Here is an 18,875-nt window from a genome sequence, read left to right on the forward strand (position 1 = left end):
GTCCATAGTGTGCCACAAATCTAATATGTGCGCTAGATGCAAAATCAAGCTTGTTGTCCGTTACCTATTATACAATATGCTCTAAATGCCTCTTAGATGTGCACTTTAGTCTCCTTTAAACAGATTGCCCAATCTACACAGTTAATATCACATGGCTACGTTTGTATTGCATGCACCAATTGCCTGGGGGCGTCAAAAGTTATTCCTTTTAGCTGTTGGTTTCAAGATAACCAGGCTCCCCTTGGCTATAACCAAGAGCTAAATAGCTCCCAGCTCCTGTTTATTTCAAACACTGCAATGAGTTGGGATGAGCTCCTCAGAGTATCTGAGATTTGTGAGACCAGCAACTACACTGAGGGCCCGATTCTCAAGTTGGTGCTAATTACCAAAAATGTCGTAAAAAGTGCTATGGACATTTTCGGTAATTACGACCTGTTCTGAAGGTGGCGCAACCTTTCAAAGTAGGTCTGATTGCAGCACTTTCGGAATATGTGTCCCGGTTGCTAGAAAGGGCTGGAAACCGACCTAGCAACCGGCACTTTCGTTATCTCTCCCTTTGCGTGGTTATTCTTGTGGCACTCCTCCAATTTCTCCAATTTCGTAAACGCTTGAATTTGGCGCTGAAGTATGGTACCAAATTGGTTTCGTACAGGAGGAGTGCCACAAGAAGCACACATACAGAAGGAGTGCCACAAGAAGCACACAGCTGTTTGGGTGTGCAGATGGTGACAGGTGGTTCCAGCACTGCATTTTTTTATCTTTGTTTCCAGAAGGGTGCATACTGCCATCAATAAGGATGGCAGTATGCACTCTTCTGTAAATAAAGATAAACAAATGCAGTGCAGGACCCACCTGTCAGCATCTGCACACCCAAAAAGCACATACATTTTTGTTTTCATCTCAGCAGTATTTTCGTTAAATAACAATTCCTTCGTTATTTAACGAAAATGCTGCAGATATTCTGCAATCCGCCTGTTTGCATCACAAACAGGCGGATTACAGTGAAAGCACTGTCGTGCTTTGCAAAGACGCCCAGGCCCACATGAGAATAGCAGTGGTGCCTTGGCATCCAGAAATGGCGCAGTGAGTCGTGCTATTTAGCACGCTGACTGCAGCAAGATGAGAATCGGGCCCTGAATGTGCATTGGGCACTGGCGGTTCCTATGGAAGTTCAGCTCCTTAACCAATAATGGTACATCATTTGCCATGCAAGGGGCTACGCTACCTCCAATTTTTCATCATTTATTGGTGCTCCACCAATACCATGGGCCCACTAGTCTTTGATCTATAGGAGATATATTTACGCATTTGTTGGTGAGGACTTCACTCCCAAGCACAAAAACACAGTCCTTTCCAATTGTTTGGCTTCCAAAGGGCAGAGGTTTTTCATGCTCACAGCACCTGCAACCAATCGAGATGGTACTGCGATCCATGATGTTTACTTGGAAGGATGCGCCAGAGTAGAAAAGGAGATTTCAGAAAAGGGTGAACATTGTTTTGGAAAGACACAACATCTATAAAAGGTTGCAAATATCACTTCAAAGCATTCAGGAGTTTGTACAGGTCTTCAGGAATCGACTAGTTCTTGTGCTTTCCGTCCCACAGTTGATCAACTGATCCATTACAAGTTACTTGTATATTGCAAAGAATCTAAAGTACAAGAAGCTGTTAGGTTCAGCAGAGACCACTGCAAGAGGAAGCTATTATTTCTTTTATTTATTGCAAATTTGTAAGGCTTAGGAGAATAGCTCAGGAGCAACATGCTCTCCTTGGAAACAAGACAGCACAGAGCAACACAGTTTCGGACCGCAGGTGAGCGCTTAGAAACCACTGGGTATTAAGCGTGTTATAAATAACCAATTACAATATACAGCAGAAAGGTATTTCCAGGTGCCACAAGACTAAAGGGGGAAAGCGAAACATTGGAGGATAAATGACAATAAATTGTCCTATCAGGTCTGGTGACATTTGAAACGTGCAAGTGCAGCAAACAGGAAGTTCAGCGGGAGGGAGAGGTCAGGGAGAGGGGGATTAAGGAGGGAGGCAGCCGAGGGGCTGGGTAAGTGCTAAGGGGAGCCTGGAGGAAAAGTGCACTGGGGACAGGATAAGGGTCAAGTGCGAGGAGGGGGCGTTGAACCAGACTCAGCATTTTAGTCAGGGAGGGTACCAATAGACAAGTGCTGGTCAGAAGGTGCTGGGGTAGACTGGATGAGGGTGGACCTGGCTGCTATATGACTCAGAAGGGACCAAGCAGCCAGTCACAGCAGCAGGGGGAATTAGCAAGGAAGGGGGAGAGGGAAGGAGGAAGAGAAAAGGAAGGTCTTGTGAACATTCCGGAACATAAGGAGATCCGGCTCAAGTCTGAGAGGGGCAGGAGGCCATTCCAGAGGGAGGCTCCTGCCGAATAAAGAGATTTACCCCACACTCTCTGCTTGGAGAAACGTCTGACCTATACAGAGTAAGATCTAGAGGACCGAACGACTCTAGCAAGGAGGTTTTTAGGAAGAAAAAGTTGGATGTAATGCAATCCCAGGCCCCAGAAATCCTTGTGGGTGATGCAGAGGGTCTTAAATTCTATCCTTGCAGCCACCTGGAGCCTATAAAGAGATTTTAGGGCTGGAGAAATGCGGGTCTCTGGGCTTGAGGCTGTAGTGAAGCGCATAGAACCAACCAAGCAGCGCATGACTAAAGTAAAAAGAGGAGTCTGATGTTGCTATGAACATTCCAGGCCTACAGGTCACCCAGCCACACCCTTCTCAGAGCAACAAATCAAGGTTTAAACTCCAACTGGAAGCAGCTGATGGAGAAATCATCTTATGGGGACATTTTCCAGATGGGACTGAATGCAGAGGCCTTGCCCCAAAGCAGACACAGATTATCAGAGGGGGCTTTTGGGAGCAGGTACACAGACCTTGAAGGACACACATACATGGAGGGGCTCCCTGTGGACTCCCAATGTCCCTAGCTGCCATGGGCCTTTGAAAGACAAACACAAATGTAGTACCATGATCCCAGATGATGTAGACAAATCTTCAAAGACTGTATTCAATCTCAGATAGCAATTAAAAGTATTTTGGGGAACCCTATGTATAAGCCATATCACTGAAAGGGGTGTTAGAGTGCTAGATGCACATGTTTTGTGATGTATAATTGCATACTGTAGACTATTTCAATCAACCTTTAGTAAAATCGATGTCCATTTAGGGTACCACCTTTAATTCCTTGATGTAATATTGTAAATAAAGCAAAATATTAATATTAAAAACAGCTTCACCCCCGCCCCCCTAGATTGTGAATTGGGATTGTTGATATGGGCAGGAGGGGGTTATTAATGTAGTATTATCCTCCTGTAAAGAGAATCACTCAAAAAAATATATATATATTCCATAGACAGATGTCATTACACTCATTTTATGTTGCATTGCCTTGTTCCCAAAGCAATGTTATTGCCCCTGAGCTATCTTGCTGGCCTGAGATCGCCGGTGTCAGGCTCAGTGGGTATATACCATAATCACTTCCATTCACACAGAGGATACCGCACATGTGTACGTGTGTTATCCACTGTCCTAGGAGAAACAGCAGCTGAAAGGTGAATGGGGCATTTTTCAGATCAAAACAATGAAATATAACTTCAAATGTACAAATAAAAAAACAGAAGGAGTTTAATTTTAAGTCATTTTACATGCCCAGCAACTAGAGGGGCAATTCATATAATACAGATATCTAATGGCATCTCTAACTCTATTGGAGAAACCCTGTAGAGTGGGGAACTGTATGATATGGTTCACTGCAATCTGCCAAAGACTAAATGTGGCTACACCCCTGTGGCTGTGTTTACAATAATGAACCCTCACGTTTACTCACATTGGCTTTTTTTAATTGGCTCTCACGCCTGGTGGCAGAGACCTCTTGTCTTACATATTTGGATGATGCCCTGATGCAAATGATGAATCAATTCTCTAGCAAAGATGAATATTGGTGTGTGGTGAGGATTAAGGTTATTGCCAATTCTGTTGTGTTGCTTTCAAAGTTATCTGACCATTTTGCCCTCCGCTTTTTTCCGGTGAAAATTAGAAAGAGACATGATCCGAATGCACCCCCTTCTTCTCAAGCTGATAAGCATATGGGTCATGGTTTATAGTGATATTTTCGAATTACATAATGTCGAATGCAAAAATGCAGAAATAAAATGGCTGAAAAAAAAGATTTCGAATGTCTTTTTCTTTTTATTTTCTGTTTGAAATGGGGGGATGTTCCACCCCCCCTTTTTTAACCATTTTTTTAACACATGAAAGCAAAAAAAATACATGTAAATTCAAAAATTACATATTCGAGAAAAAAAATTTCGGCCAATTTTTTACGTCATTTTTGTCATTCAACATTATGGATTCGACATATTAACTGGACACCATGGGTCATCACCAAACAGGAATCCCTTTGCTAGCTTGATTTAAGAAATTCACACCTCAGCCACATGTGGAGGCGCTGAGTTCTAGCGAAACAGCAAAACCATGTACATTTCGCAAGGAGCCGGCAAGTAGGGTGAATAAGCAAAGAGGAGGTAGTTGCTGGCAGAGACTCCTTCCCCGCCTAGAGATTGGGAGAGTTAAAGCGGTCATGGTGCCCGTGCAACAGGAAGAAATCATGCCACCAATACGGGTTAATTCCCTGAATCACATGTTCTACCCCAGGAAGCTTCATGGGACTTAGGTCCCAGGGTTCTATGTCAGAAGGCGGTGACACTTCTCTGAATAGGGTTCTGGATTGGATCCGTGCAGAGGGCCTGAAAATACACCAATCTGCTGCTAGGACTTTGTTATAGTTTGAGTGGTAGTCCATTATGATTATGATTGGTTATTTATAATGCGCTTAATACCCAGAGGTTTCTAAGCGCGGACCCAGGGATCGAACCTGGGTTGATCCACATCGTCTTGCTTCCAAGGCGAGCATGTTGCACCTTAGCTATCCTTCTGAGACATTGAAGATTGTTGGAGTTCATGGCAGCTCAAAGTTTCCTTTCCTAGGGGGAAAGACATAGATTTAAAAAAGACTTAAGGGAATTTCCTCAACCACCAGCTGGTAGAAGAAGAGGCTTTGACGAAGTGGAAGAACCAGCAGCCAGAGCACGCACCTTATAATGAAGGGGACAGTGTCCGGCAGGTTATTTTGACATGTTCCATTGCTTGGAAAGTGCAGAAGAGGGCGATTTCTTGCACGAAACTTGTAAAGGAGCCCCAGACCAATAAAGTCCATAAGTATCATTCCTGGAAATGCCGGTGCTCATATTTTCCACACGTTGCATTCCACACTCTTTTATACCTCGCGAGCCATTTACGAACAACATTGGAGACCTTACATTCTGGATAGCAGACCCGTGCTTCACCTCAGTGAGCCACCAGTTATGATTCCCTTTCCAGGGCATCCTCTGCCACTCAAGCCTCTTTGAGGGGCTTCACCACATCGAGATGCCCAGACCAATTCTCCTGATTCTGTTGCAAAGAGAATTGGCAAGAAGCCTTCTGGACATTGTTGAAACTGCATAAAATACCAGGGTGGTAAACCTGTGAACTGGGTGCCCCATCGCAGGTATTGTGACTTAAGCAGTTCCCCTGGCTTTAAGCATTGCACCCTATAAACCCAATAGTTCCCCTTTACACCTTAACAAAGACACTTTAAAGTAACCATTTTGGTTCTGTGTTTTCAGTTTTCCTTCATCTATTTGAATATTTTTGCCATCGATTCGTAGTAGAATTCCCAGGTCAGCTGTCTGCCTTTGGTATCCATTCAGCATATATTCCTGGGTTCTTTTACCTTACAGAGGTGGGTTTTCAGGCTTTCAATGGTTATCTGGGCTGAGGTAGATAGAACCTTGTTTGGACGTTCTTTGTCTTGGTACTTGGTATACGCCATTGTCTGGAGGCTTCCGCTGTTGACTCTGGGCATAGCCTGCTCTCGTCCCAAGCTGTCAATCCACTGGTGAGGGGTCTACACTATTCACTTTCTATCTGCTTTATGGTTGTGACTGAAAATTCACTGAGCTGAGTTTTGGTAGAAGTTGTTGAGCACTGAACATAGAACCTTTCATAGTCTCCCTTATATTTTTTTCTGGCGAATATCTCGATTTTGTCACAGTCTCATATAAATCCACCTTGCACATGAACACATTCGCCTGGTTAGTGCTTGGATCCTAACGCCAGCCTTTGAAACACTTGCCCTTAAAGACTTTACTTTGCCCCACAGAACCTATGACCAAGGTATTGAAGATATCAAGACAAGTATTTGAGTCAAAACCACAAACATATTATGTATCCACTGGGATTGGCTTACCTTGCTCATGCACTACACTTAAGCAACAATATGAAAACCAGCAGGCTTTATTAGGCATTAACAGCCTGCGGTCCAAGTTAAAGGTCCAAAGCATGCCTGGGAAAGCCTGGGAAAGCCTGCAAGTGAGCAGATTTTGGCTATTAGTACCGTGGCATAATGTCCAGGGTATTAATAGGGATATTTTTCAAGTTGGGAACTGCCAGTACAAAGAGTGCCAGCCTTTTCTCAAGTAAAATAGCTTAAAAGTCATGATGGCCAGTATGGAAATGTACATTGGTGGCTATGTGCGAGGCTTCTACGTGTTTTTAATGACTTTATTTTGAAAGTCTGTGGTTTGGTTATGCACATTTGGACAATCTAAATTTGATCATATTTTTTGTTTTGTTATGGGGATTCCCTATACCCCCACTCCCTGCCCCATGCCTTAACCTGTACTCGCCTACATACACATATATACATATACACTAATATGTATATGTATATGTAATGTGTCTATTCAACCAAAAGTGTATGACCAAAATGTGGACTTCAAAACAAAGTATTTTAAAACATGAGATACCTTGTGGGAGCAGAGCGTTTGGGGAAAATGTGACTGATACTGGTGACATTGGCACTGGAGATGTAAGTGTTTAAGGCAGACAGGGCTGTTGGTGGAAGGATGAAGGTGATGCACAGAAATGGCTTCCATCCAGGTTGACTGGCCTGACGTTCAATGCGCTACTCCGCATCATCTCCCTTAAAGAAGGATCATTTCCGGACACCCTCAACTGGTCTCATATGACCTCTTCTCTTTTGAAAAAAAAAAGCTTAGATCTAGATGACCTGGCCAACTACAGGCCCATTACGGACCTCCTGTTTATTGGCAAAATCTTGAAAAAAGTAGTTGCTACACAACTACTCGCCAGAATCAGACCACTTCACCTTCTTAATAACTATCAGTCAGGGTTCCGCCAAAGGGAAGCATCAAGACAGCCAGCATCCAGGTGCTGGATGATGCTCTAAAAGAAAATCAAATATATGGGTGACTCATGCCTCCTCACCCTCCTTGACCTTTTGGCTGCAATCGACACTGTAAACCACTGCATCCTTCTCTCTCTCCTTGCTGACATGATGGGATTCTCTGGCACTGTTCTGAATTGGTTTACCTCTTACCTCTTAGGCAGACACCAGGCTGTCCAGATGAACTCGTTGTATTCTAATCGACTCCAGGTCTCCTGTCGAGTCTCCCAAAGCTCTACCCTCTCAGCAATGCTTTTTAACCTTTACATGGAGTCTCTGGGCACTCTCCTCAAAGATCCCAAAATAGACATCCACTAATACGCAGACAATACTCAGTTGTACACCAACTCTACCCATCACCTATCGAGTGCCGCAAGGAACCATCCTGTTCCCTGTGATCTTCAATCTTTCCATGGAACCGCTCAGAAGTCTCCTCGCTACACAAAACGTCCACATTCACCAATACTCAGATTTCACGCAGCTCTACCCCAAGATATCCTCCATTGAAGACACCAAGATCTGCTTCACATTGATCCAGCAATGGATGTCCAGGGCTTACCTGAAACTCAACCCCTCAAAGACTGAATTCCTACTGATGGCCAATAACCAGGGCTGGACTGCCCGACCAGGACACCGGGACATCCCCCGGTAGGCCTCTGGGAATAGGGCCTCTTTGCTCTGGAAGGATACACAATAGAAGACCAATTACGATGAGCGCATGCGTGCATTCCACCTGGGTGGTTTGCATTAAATTGGCTGCACCACCGACCAAGGCATGCAGGCTTGTGAATTTCTTTTCTTTCCAGCAGGGCTGGGTGTGGGCAGCTGGGCTGATCAGATGTTGCTGGCTCGCCCCTGCTCATGAGGGCCTGGGCACCAGGGAACCGCACGTGCCCTGCCTGCCAGACACACAGTGGGCAGGCAGCAACAGCAGCCAACCAGGCCTGTTTCTTTCCATTTCCAAAGATGACACAACCAAACCACTAAGGTGAGAATGAAATTGATAAGAGAACGGAGAGCAGCTGACGGTTAGTGGCGGAGTCGGACGGCTCCGGTACAGGGGTCAAAAAATGCATTTATTAATTTTATACGTCGATTTTCAATGTACAATAAATGCATTTTTTCACACCTTCACAAACATTGAAAATATAAGAACAATAAAGATTGTTTGGTTGGTGTGCGACGGCCGGTGGCGCTGGTCCAGTGGGATTGGAGGTTTGGGGGTGGGTCAGTGATGCGTAGTAGTGTATCGTGTGGCTGCTGCAGTGCTGGCCTGGAACAGGGCCACGGCCCATTCCCGCTTCCCTTCAAAAATGTAATACTAGTCCGACCTACCGTCCTCGGAGTCTCGGATAGTCCTATCTGGAAGGAAACAATTAAAGCAATTATATTCCCTGCCTTGTGACTGCCATCGACACGGTGCATAAATAATCCGGCATTGGAGGGAGGGCCGTGAGATCAGCATGAGCATTCTCTTGCAAACCACGCTGTGTCGCCGCCGCCCCCATGCATTAGAATAGTCACTGCCCTTTTGGGGTTCTGGGGGCCTTGCTTTGCAGCATGCGGGAAGCTCATTCTCACCCCACCTGCTGCGCTCAGTGTATGTTTGTTTGGCGTTGGCACGCCCTGGAAAGGGTCTGTTCTGCGTGTGGGGAGGGCTTGGGGTCCGGGTTCTCTGGTGCCAGGCCAGCCACCACTTGTGTTTCCTGGGAGTGGATGAGCCACGATAAAACGTTTTAAACATGGTATTATAACAAATGAAACTTCCCTGAGGCGCTGCACCCATTTAACTCTTGTGTGGGATGACCAGACTTAGCGAGAATCACTTGGCATAAGCCGCCAGCGTGATTCCTTCTAAGAGGGCTTCCAGGTTTTGATCTGCGTGCACAGTGAGGCGAGTGTGAAAATCCAGAGGCACTTCGCATTTCACCTACATTTTGGGTGCTGCAGGGACACTTTCAATGTCATTTTATTATAACTGTTAAATGTATGAAGGAAGGGGACTGCAAATGTGGGTACTTAAATGCTTTTGGGTGCCGTGCATATAAACGTTTGCAAAGCGGAGGTAGAAAGTAAATCCTGGCAGAAATACAGGCTTACGATCCGTTTTGTAAAAAACGGAAACACTACCTGCAAATTATTCTTTGCAAAAACCATTTACAATGTGTTGCTATGAGACCTGCCTGCTTTTATTATTTGCTAAATTGAGGCGGAAAACACAGGAATCCATTAGTTTTCAATCTGCATGAACATCTCATGCAGGCTTAAAACATTGCAATTTGAAGAGGAGTAAAGCACAGCAAAAATGTTAATTCTGCTTTGTGCCCCTTGAACACCTTCAAAGGAATTGAAATATCACAGGGCCGTAAAGCAAGGTACACACACATTACACTTGCTTTACCGTTTCGCCCCTTAGAACATGTACTTATGTTCCTTTATTTTTCTTGAAGTAACATCACAGTTACTTTTGTGATGTGTGCTGAGCAGGTTGGTGGCTGTGAAACTGTTTATCTTTTTCCTGGTGCATAACCTTCCACATTATTTTTTAATGCAATAATGCTTTTTACAAGTATCTACTCAAAATGGCTATTGCTCAATGCTCATAGTGCAAGCCCAGTTTTTTGTTTGCTGTCTGCTTTCCTTTCCACATTGGAAACTTGCAAATAAGGGAATGCACTTTCGCTGAAGTTCAGCTCTGGACTCGTAAAGAGTGCTTTGTGTGTGAACTATCTGGAACTGACATTTTGGATTGTCTGGTGTCGATCCATAATTCAGCCAGAGAATGTTCTGTTGCTGGGCATAAGGGGAGTTGGCAGGCTGTCCCTGACTGGACAGAGTCCACCTGTCAGAATGTTGCATCACTTATAATAAGTGGGCTAAATCAAACCCCAGCAGAAAATGTGGATAAAAGGAGAGGTCCTGGAGCCATTTGGAAAGGCTGACCACAAGATCCAAGCATCTGACACCAATGGACCGCCAGAGAGCCGCAGGAGGAGTGCTGCTGCAACCAGCACTGGCCAAGCCAAACGCTGTGTTTCAGCTCTCAAGTCTTAAAATTACCTGGGAAGACCTGAACCTGGGACTTTCCTCCTTTGAACTGGTGCGACCAACCAGTCCGAAGCCATTCTCTGCATCCATTGCTATTTGAAGGTTGGAGCCGTCAACCGGTCTGCATTTGTCCTGTACCTGACTGAAAATGGAAATCATGCAGATTTCCACAGGCTCCTTGCGCCCTCAAAGCTGAAAACATCACTTGCATACTCAATGCTCTGCTGGTACCTTACCAAACCTGCTGCTGCTGCTGTCTCCCACAACAAGGAAGGGCCTGCTGGATCCCAAAGTCTGATCATGCTGCTTCCATGGGCATGCCGGCCATGTTCTGGTCACCAACAGCCACTCCTGTCTGCTGCTCCTTCGGGGTCCTCCTGGTCCTCCTGCACGGTTGGATCTGAATTTGAGCCTCCTTTTCCTTGTCCTGGGATCTCTGGCTGAGCCTGACCTAACAGTCACTGGAAGCCTTGAACCCGCAGCCTTTCAACCGCCTGCAACTAACCCTACAGTGAGCCTCTTTGGCCTAACACATTTCATGTCCCGTGACGTTGCAAGTCAAGTCCCGCGGTTCACATACCTCATATTGCTTTGCATACCCTTGTGCCTTTTCATTTGTACTTGTGCAAGGCCCTTAAGGTAAAAGTAGCCAGGTGTGGACTGGCCTATAGGGAAGTCTGGAGATCCCCGGGTAGGCCCCTGCACCCTGGGCCTCTTTTGTGTAGTAACTTATTTTATTTCCAAATGTTCTCGTACTAAAAGGGTTGGGCATGCTGAACATTTTTAATATGGGGCCACTTCGAAAATTATTTCCAGGGCCTCTTTTGGTTCCCAGTCCACCCCTGCCAATAACACTCAACACTCTGACATCCAGACTTGGCTCTCTGCTATGAACCTTGCTTCCCAAAGCTAGGTTTGTGCTCAATAAATATAATAATAACACTAATTATTATAATAGTAATAATAATAATAATAATATTAATAATAATAATAATAATAATAATAATAATATTAATAATAATAATAATAATAATGCAGTGGGTAAGGGAGAGTGAGATGGGAGATCGGGTGGTCAATCAAGCTGATCTGAACGCTTTACAAGCAAGCAGCGGGTAAAGCTAAATTTCATTATATTGAGTTCAGGATCAATTGTAACCTAGGTAAATGTTGCCAGGGGAATGGTGTGACTGATGATATATGTGTATTACATTTCTTCTGTGTATTTTCTCATTGTATATTTTGAAAGCTATATGGTGATCTTTGAATTCTCAGCGTGTTGTAAACATGTGAAGTGGAAAACTATCTTTGCATGATGCCTGCTTATCCAACAGACTTTCTTCTGATTAACACAAACATCATTTGAACCCAAAATATACCCCTCTAAGACTGTAGTGTATGGAAAGGAGGACATGATTGCTACCGGCTAAACATTAGAGGTGGTCCTCTGGACTGTGTTGGAGGTTGTGGATGCGTTCCACTTTGGAATCAGTTCCGCAGTGATTTGGAAGAAGGTCAGTTGTCATGCGAAGATGCTCCTTGTGATAAGAGAGTGCCATAGCAGGGAAGTCTTGAGACTGAAGGGTTGAGGCGCAAAAGCAACCCAGAAAGTCTTTCTTCACCATAGTGGGGTGTCTCCATCCATTTTCAATTGGCAACCTGAGAAAGCCAATGCACAACATTTATTTTCATTCATGTGATATGTTTGGCTATTTCTCCTTCATGAGCGGTAACAGCACATAGGCAAACACACTTAGGGGCATAATAGTACGATAAAGCTCACATAGGTCAGCTGCTACTAGCAGTGGACAACTAGGTAGGGCATAACTGCATAATCTGCACCCGCTCACCTTGACCTTGTAAATATGTATGCCTCTACCAGATATTGCATTGCCTCACCTCTGATTAGCCTTCATACTCTTGTCTCCATTATAAGTGCTATGACCATCCAGCCCAGATCTCTCTTGGCAAGCGTCAGCACGCATATCCCAATGCCTAGAAGAGAAGACCCTTCACCATGTCCAAACACTCCAATACCGAATGCTTCATCAAGCCTATCCATGTTCTCCCACCCCCTAACTCTCACTGGCAGGATCAAGCCCACTCCATTCCTACCGCCACTGAAGCCAGCACACATCATCCGACCTATCAGTGCTTCACTACAACCCCTAGAAACAAACGCCCCCAACTGATGCGTTGATAATTCAGCAAAGCGTCCTTACTTTTCCGTGGAACAGAAAAAGTCAGCAGAGTGTCCTTTATTCCAGATGAGACCTTGAAGCACAAGCAGAATATCCAAGGCGGGGATACCAGTGAAACAGCCGTACATAAAGAAAATGCTGCCAGGCGTTCAAAATGAATTGCGGGAATTCCGGAGTCCAGAGAATGTTGGGGAACTGATGAGTTACAGGACAAGCGTGGGGAACAAAGTTACCAAATGTTGTAGAAGGAGTGGGACTAGGCAACCAGACATAAACAAAAGGCACGCGAAAATGCACAACAGTAGCAGTCCGGATTCAAATACCAAGTAGGCGATGAAGTCGAGGTACCAAGATGTAATCCAAAAATCAGGGTAAAAAAGAAAGAGCGTGGGTCAGTAACACCAGGGAATCCAATCAAAGAGGAAAACAATAGAACAGGAATACAAATGCTAGCACCGCGAAAGACGGTTTAGGAGCAGCGAAGTAAGGGGGGCGTGGCCTAAGTAGGAAGCCTTTCCGGATCGAGGCTTGGGATGCTCGTAGGCGGGGCTGCATGTATCAATGTACCGCAAAGCCCGCTGGGTCTGGTAGTTCTTTGCCAACGTATGCACTGTTGACTCAAGCACCAAGGTAGATGCCAGGTTATGGCATTATTCCGGTGCTGCATGTTCCGGACCTTGACACCAACAACTATAACATGTCATTCAGCATCATACAAGAGACTTTGCCTAGTAAACCTGAGACCATTCCAGAACCCCTCCTCACCTCACCTATCCCGAATCTCCCAAGCCCAACTACAGAAAGAAACGCCAAGCTTGGCGCCAGACTGGGTAAATTGTACAAAATACCTCTTGCCGCCCCACCTATAAACAGCCCCCAACAATGTCTAAAAAAAGTCCCATCTAAAATCAACAAAGCCCCCAAGAGAACTAGATTGGTATCGACCACACCTGACTTACCCGCCCATAGTATTAGCCCTATTGCCATCCAGCAATTTCTGGAGGAAAACAAGATCCTAGGCAAAAGGGTATCTGGTTTCTGCCCAGGCTATAGGACAGAATCTGCCCTACTCGATCTCAAAATACAACTTGGTTACATTATGGACAAAGGCAAACCAGCACTTCTCCTCCTGCTAGATTTGTCAGCTGCCTTCGATCTCGTCAACCATGATATTCTCGGCAAACAACTAAAAAATGCAGCCCACTTCTCCCTGCAAGCCACAGCATGGATTGCGTCCTTCCTCAAAGGAAGACGCATGAGAGTCTTCCCAGACTCTGCCTGTGCCACACCAACCACCATACACTGTGGTGTCCCTCAAGGTTTATGTACTGCACTCACCTTGTATAACATCTTCACCCTCCCTCTCTTCGATGACTTGGATCGTCGTGACATAACCTACACAAACTATGCCGACAACACATAAGTATTACTCCCACTAACCGGCATCTATGAACAAGGCTCCGCGGCCCTAACCAAAATCTATACAGCCATTCAAACATGGATGGTAGCCAACAGCCTTTGCCTTAACAGAGATAAAACTGAGATCCTAGTGGTAGGCACCAAAGAAACACTTAACAAACTCTCCCCGCTTTATAGCTTATTCAACATCGACAACACCACCATCAATACCTCATCAGCAGTAAAAACTCTAGGAGTATACCTCGATGCTTCCCTGTCTATGGCATGCCAGGTCAGTGCCATAGCCTCCTCCGCTGCCCTCACCACGAAAGTCATCAACGCGGTCAAACCATTCCTATCAACCAGTAACTTCCTATAAATTGCCAGAGCCACAGTCAGCAGCAAGCTTGATTATTGCAATGCCCTCTTCCTAGGCACCTCTGCCAAAAACTTCAACAAGTTACGCAAAACAATGCCCTTAGCGCAGCACTGAGTATCCCTAAACCTAAAAGGGAACACACCTCCTAGGCAAGGAAAGACACACACTGGTTACCCGTAAAAGAACACATTTTCTTTAAAACCATGGCCATTACACACAAATGCCTCTCACTCGCGCTCCCCGCCCCATATTTCTCCAAAAGGAATACCCCCAGCTCTTCATCCAAACCCACGAGAGCACATCTCACTAACCGGATCTTTGTCCCCTCTTTCAAAAGGTCCAAAGCAGGAGGCTCCAGCTTTCAACACATAGCACCCAAAAACTGGAATGCCCTCCCCACTGAACTAAGAAATGAAGTCTTATACAGCCTTCAGCAAAATGCTAAAAACCAAATTGTTCAACTAACCATGTCACGTCTCTATAACTGGTAACATTGTCCCAGGTTGGTATGTTCCTCTGTAACCACTGAACATGCAACCTCCCAAGGGTGTCCATACTGTTTGCACTGTCAATCTGATAGTAAATCTGCACTAAGCAAGTATTCTGTAACAGTGTCATGATGCCCCTGGGCCGCTGGACACTATATAAATTCAAATAAATAAATAAAATAAATATGGGGCATTGATCAATGCCAGATCCCTGATAGCACATGAAGATGACATTGCTGGCTTCATTATAGAAAAACAATTTGACTTCCTAGCAATTACAGAGACCTGGATACATGCAGCAGCAGGTCCTTCCATTCGCATTGCTACCCTGGACAACTATACAATCCTCAGATCGGCTAGAGAAACTTCTAGAGGTGGTGGTATTGCCTTTATTACCAAAGCAATATTGGGACTCAGAATTGTCCCACACGCCCCTATGAAGTCATGTGAACTAATGACGGTGAAACTCCCCCTGTCCCCCTTGCACGAGCACTATAACAATGCATCTTATCTATAGACCCCATCGACCCACAGGCTCCTTTGAAGAAGAAATGATCACCTTGCTCTCCACTAACACGAAGCCCTGATTGCAAATCCTCATACTAGGTGACTTTAACCTAGGTTTCAACGACCCTACAGACCAATTTGCATTGACTCTGGCTAATTCCCTGGATGAATTAGGCCTAACTCAGAGAGCCCGCCTACCCACACATGAAAAAGGAAGAATCTTAGACTGGGTAGCGGACCTTAACTATGTAAATAATATAACCTCTACCGAACCGCAATCTTAGACTGACCACTTCCTAGTGACATTTAATCTGCAAGATTGCATACTTCCTATTAGGGAGAACCTCATTGCCCCACCTATCCCGACCAGGAATAAGAAAAACATTACAGTGGATAAACTTATGCCTTTTCTCCAACCTCTACTAAAACCTTTACCTGCTTCCTCCGATCCAGCAGAATTAGTTGATCTCTACAACAAAACTATCACCACAGCCCTAGACCCTATTGCACCTCTAGAAATGTGTAAAAGCAAACCTATAGCACACCTGAACACCTGGTTCACTTCCAAACTCAAAGACGTAAGAAATGAAAAAAGGAAAAGTGAAACCACCTGGAAAAATAACCCCTCCATAGCCAACAAAGATACCCTTCTAAAAATCTCTGCTAACTATAAAAAAGCAATTATTTCAGCAAAACGTGACACCTATAACGATAGGATTGATAAAGCTACTTCTAGTACCAGAGAACTCTTTACTATTTTAAGTGAACTCGAATCTCCCACACCCCCAACAGATAAATGTATCAAGGACAAAAACTGGTGCACCAAAATTCAAGATGCCTTAACTAATAGAAATTACAACCTGTCGCCTCAGGCAAATACTTGGAAACATAGCCCCACTCTCCCTAAACCGCCTCAGCACTTCAAATTCACCTCAGTATATTCCCAAGAAGTGCAATACGTTATAGCCTCCCTCAAACCCTCGAATTGCCAAGGCGATACCTGCCCAATAACCGTCATAAAGGAAGCTGCCAGTGAACTCGCTCCCTTCATCACCTCATTAATTAATGACTCCTTCCGCACATGTACCATCCCTACCCACTTAAAGAACTCTTGGGTACTTCCACTTTTTAAAAAAATGTCACTGGACCCTAGCATCCCCACTAACATAAAACCCATTACGACAGTCCCTTTTCTACTAAAGATCATTGATAAAGCAGCCTACAATCAGATACAAACATATCTAGAAACTAACAAGCTACTTGGACTCCGTCAATTTGGCTTCAGGCCCCAACACGGCACAGAAACAGCCCCGGTTGACCTGAAGATCCAGATTGAGGATTTGAAAGCTAATGGGAAATCAGCCCTCTTGCTTCTGCTGGATTTGTCAGCCGCTTTTGATCTGGTTAAACACAAGGATCTGTGTAAGCAACTCTCTACAGCGGCACTTTTCTCAACAGAAGCAACGTCATGGATCCAATCCTTCATAAACAATAGATCCATGAGAGTCTTTTCAGAGTTGGCAGCAGCCAATCCCATTCCCATATCCTGTGGAGTACCACAAGGATCTTGTGTATCGCCTACCATGTACAATGTGTTCACAAAACCTTTGTTTGGTGATCTGGATCGTCTGGGTGTCACCTACACGAAATATGCAGATGGCACCCAGATCCTCATACACCTGACAGGCGATTACAACAAAGATTTAGCTCTTATAAGCAGAATGTACCTCATCATTCAGGCCTCGATGGCCACACATGGTCTGTGCTTGAATGATGAGAAGACTGAGCTGCTCCTCTTAGCCACACCCATCAATAAAAAAAAAATGCAGCAATCAATACCTTTCCTTCAACATCGATAGTAACGATATCAAGGTGGCCAAAGAGGTAAAAACATTGGGTTTCTACCTAGACTCCTCTTTGAATATGCGCAAACAGGTCAGTGCAACAGCCTCGGCAAGAGCATACACCTGCAAGCTCATCCACGCATGCAAACACTTTCTTTCCACAAAAAGTTGCACAACACTGGCCAGAGCTCTTGTACTGTCTAAAATCGAGTACTGCAATGCATTGTACCTAGGTGCTGGTAAACACATTATCAATAAACTCCAGGTCTTGCAGAACAATGCACTCAAAACTGCCTTGGGCATATCTGGAAGACAACATATCTCTGCAACTAGACGTTACATCATCTGGCTCTCCATCAAGGAGAGAATACAACTCAAAACAGCACCCCTGACCTATAAATGCCTCAACAACTCAGCCCCTCAATAACTAACTGAAATATTTACCAAAAATAACCCTGCCCGACCCACTAGGACCTCCAACTCTGGAAGCCTAAAAGTTCCTAGGTATAAACTCAAAAAAGCCAGAGGTAGCAGCTTCCCAGTTATGGCTGCTCAACTCTGGAACTCCCTACCCACAACTTTAAGAGCTGACCAGTCCTTTTATAAATTCAGGAAAGACACCAAAATCTGGCTCATCTCCAATGACATACCATACAAGACCCTGCTAGCCCTCCTTAATTTGAACCATGTATAATAACTCTGTGCATCATAAACTGCCAAACTGCCTGTAATAAAGTAATTGTATATTCCTCCATTGCCTGCCTAACTGTATAGTGCCTAGTGTGTAAATAATGTAAACTGTATTCTCATGTATCCACATAAGAAATTCTATAGTCCTAGATTGCCTTACTGTATATTGCCTAGTGTAGCAATAACGAAAACGGTATGTTCATGTATCCACGTAAGAACTTGTATAGCCCTTATCGTTATCCTTGTAATGCGCCCAGATACCTCCGGGTTTGAAGCGCACTACAAATAAATAAACAAACAAACAATAAACTAACATAACTCGAACCACTGGAATTATGGGTGTTTCCATTCCCACAAACGTTTAGAACTTTTCAGAAGATTTTTCACGAAGGCTTTGAGATTGCCCAGGGGTAAGAAATGTGTGTCCTGAGATGGGGCCCACTTCCACCCCACTGAACCCTATAACATGCCCCTCCTCCCTACTGGGACCTGAAAGGCCCCCATAATGCAGTGGGGAATTGTAAACATGTTTTTCCATTTCCCAGACTCTTGCACCGGGAAGTGAAAAAGGAGTAACCTTTTCCTGGGGTATTCCGGAGTGTGAACATGGGGATCAGTGTGGGAGTTAGGGGTACTTGTTCACACCCCCAAAAGTGAACCACAGTGTTTTGGGAGACACTGAATATTTGGACAGGTGATCAGTGAAATTTGGACAGGTCCCTTTTGGGGAGATTTGGAAACAGTTCAAAGATTACTGCTTTCTTTTTTAAGCTGTTAGTTGATAGTTTTATAGCTAATAAAAATGTTAAAAGTAGAGAGAAATATGATGTATATCGTTCTTATGCTGACATTCTCTGTTTTTTTTAACATAACCGTTTAAGAGTCCTCCTTGCTTTGTCCTGGCAAGGGTTAGTTAGCAAGCAAGCAAAGCTCGAGCTGACTCACAGTGTGTGTGCAGGTTTCTCTCACCAAAGCCCATCAATACTATATGTGGGGT

The 18,875-nt window shown here is 44.6% G+C and overlaps 1 protein-coding gene across 1 annotated transcript in view; it reads right to left on the reverse strand.

Annotated features, from left to right (window-relative positions):
* The window catches only part of LOC138467575 (chitin synthase chs-2-like), a 299,897-nt gene that overhangs the window by 215,317 nt on the left and 65,705 nt on the right, over nt 1–18,875 (reverse strand). The window lies entirely within an intron of this gene.

Source organism: Ambystoma mexicanum, chromosome 4q (genome assembly GCF_040938575.1).
Source record: "Ambystoma mexicanum isolate Mex_15411 chromosome 4q, UKY_AmexF1_1, whole genome shotgun sequence".
Taxonomy (NCBI): domain Eukaryota; kingdom Metazoa; phylum Chordata; class Amphibia; order Caudata; family Ambystomatidae; genus Ambystoma; species Ambystoma mexicanum.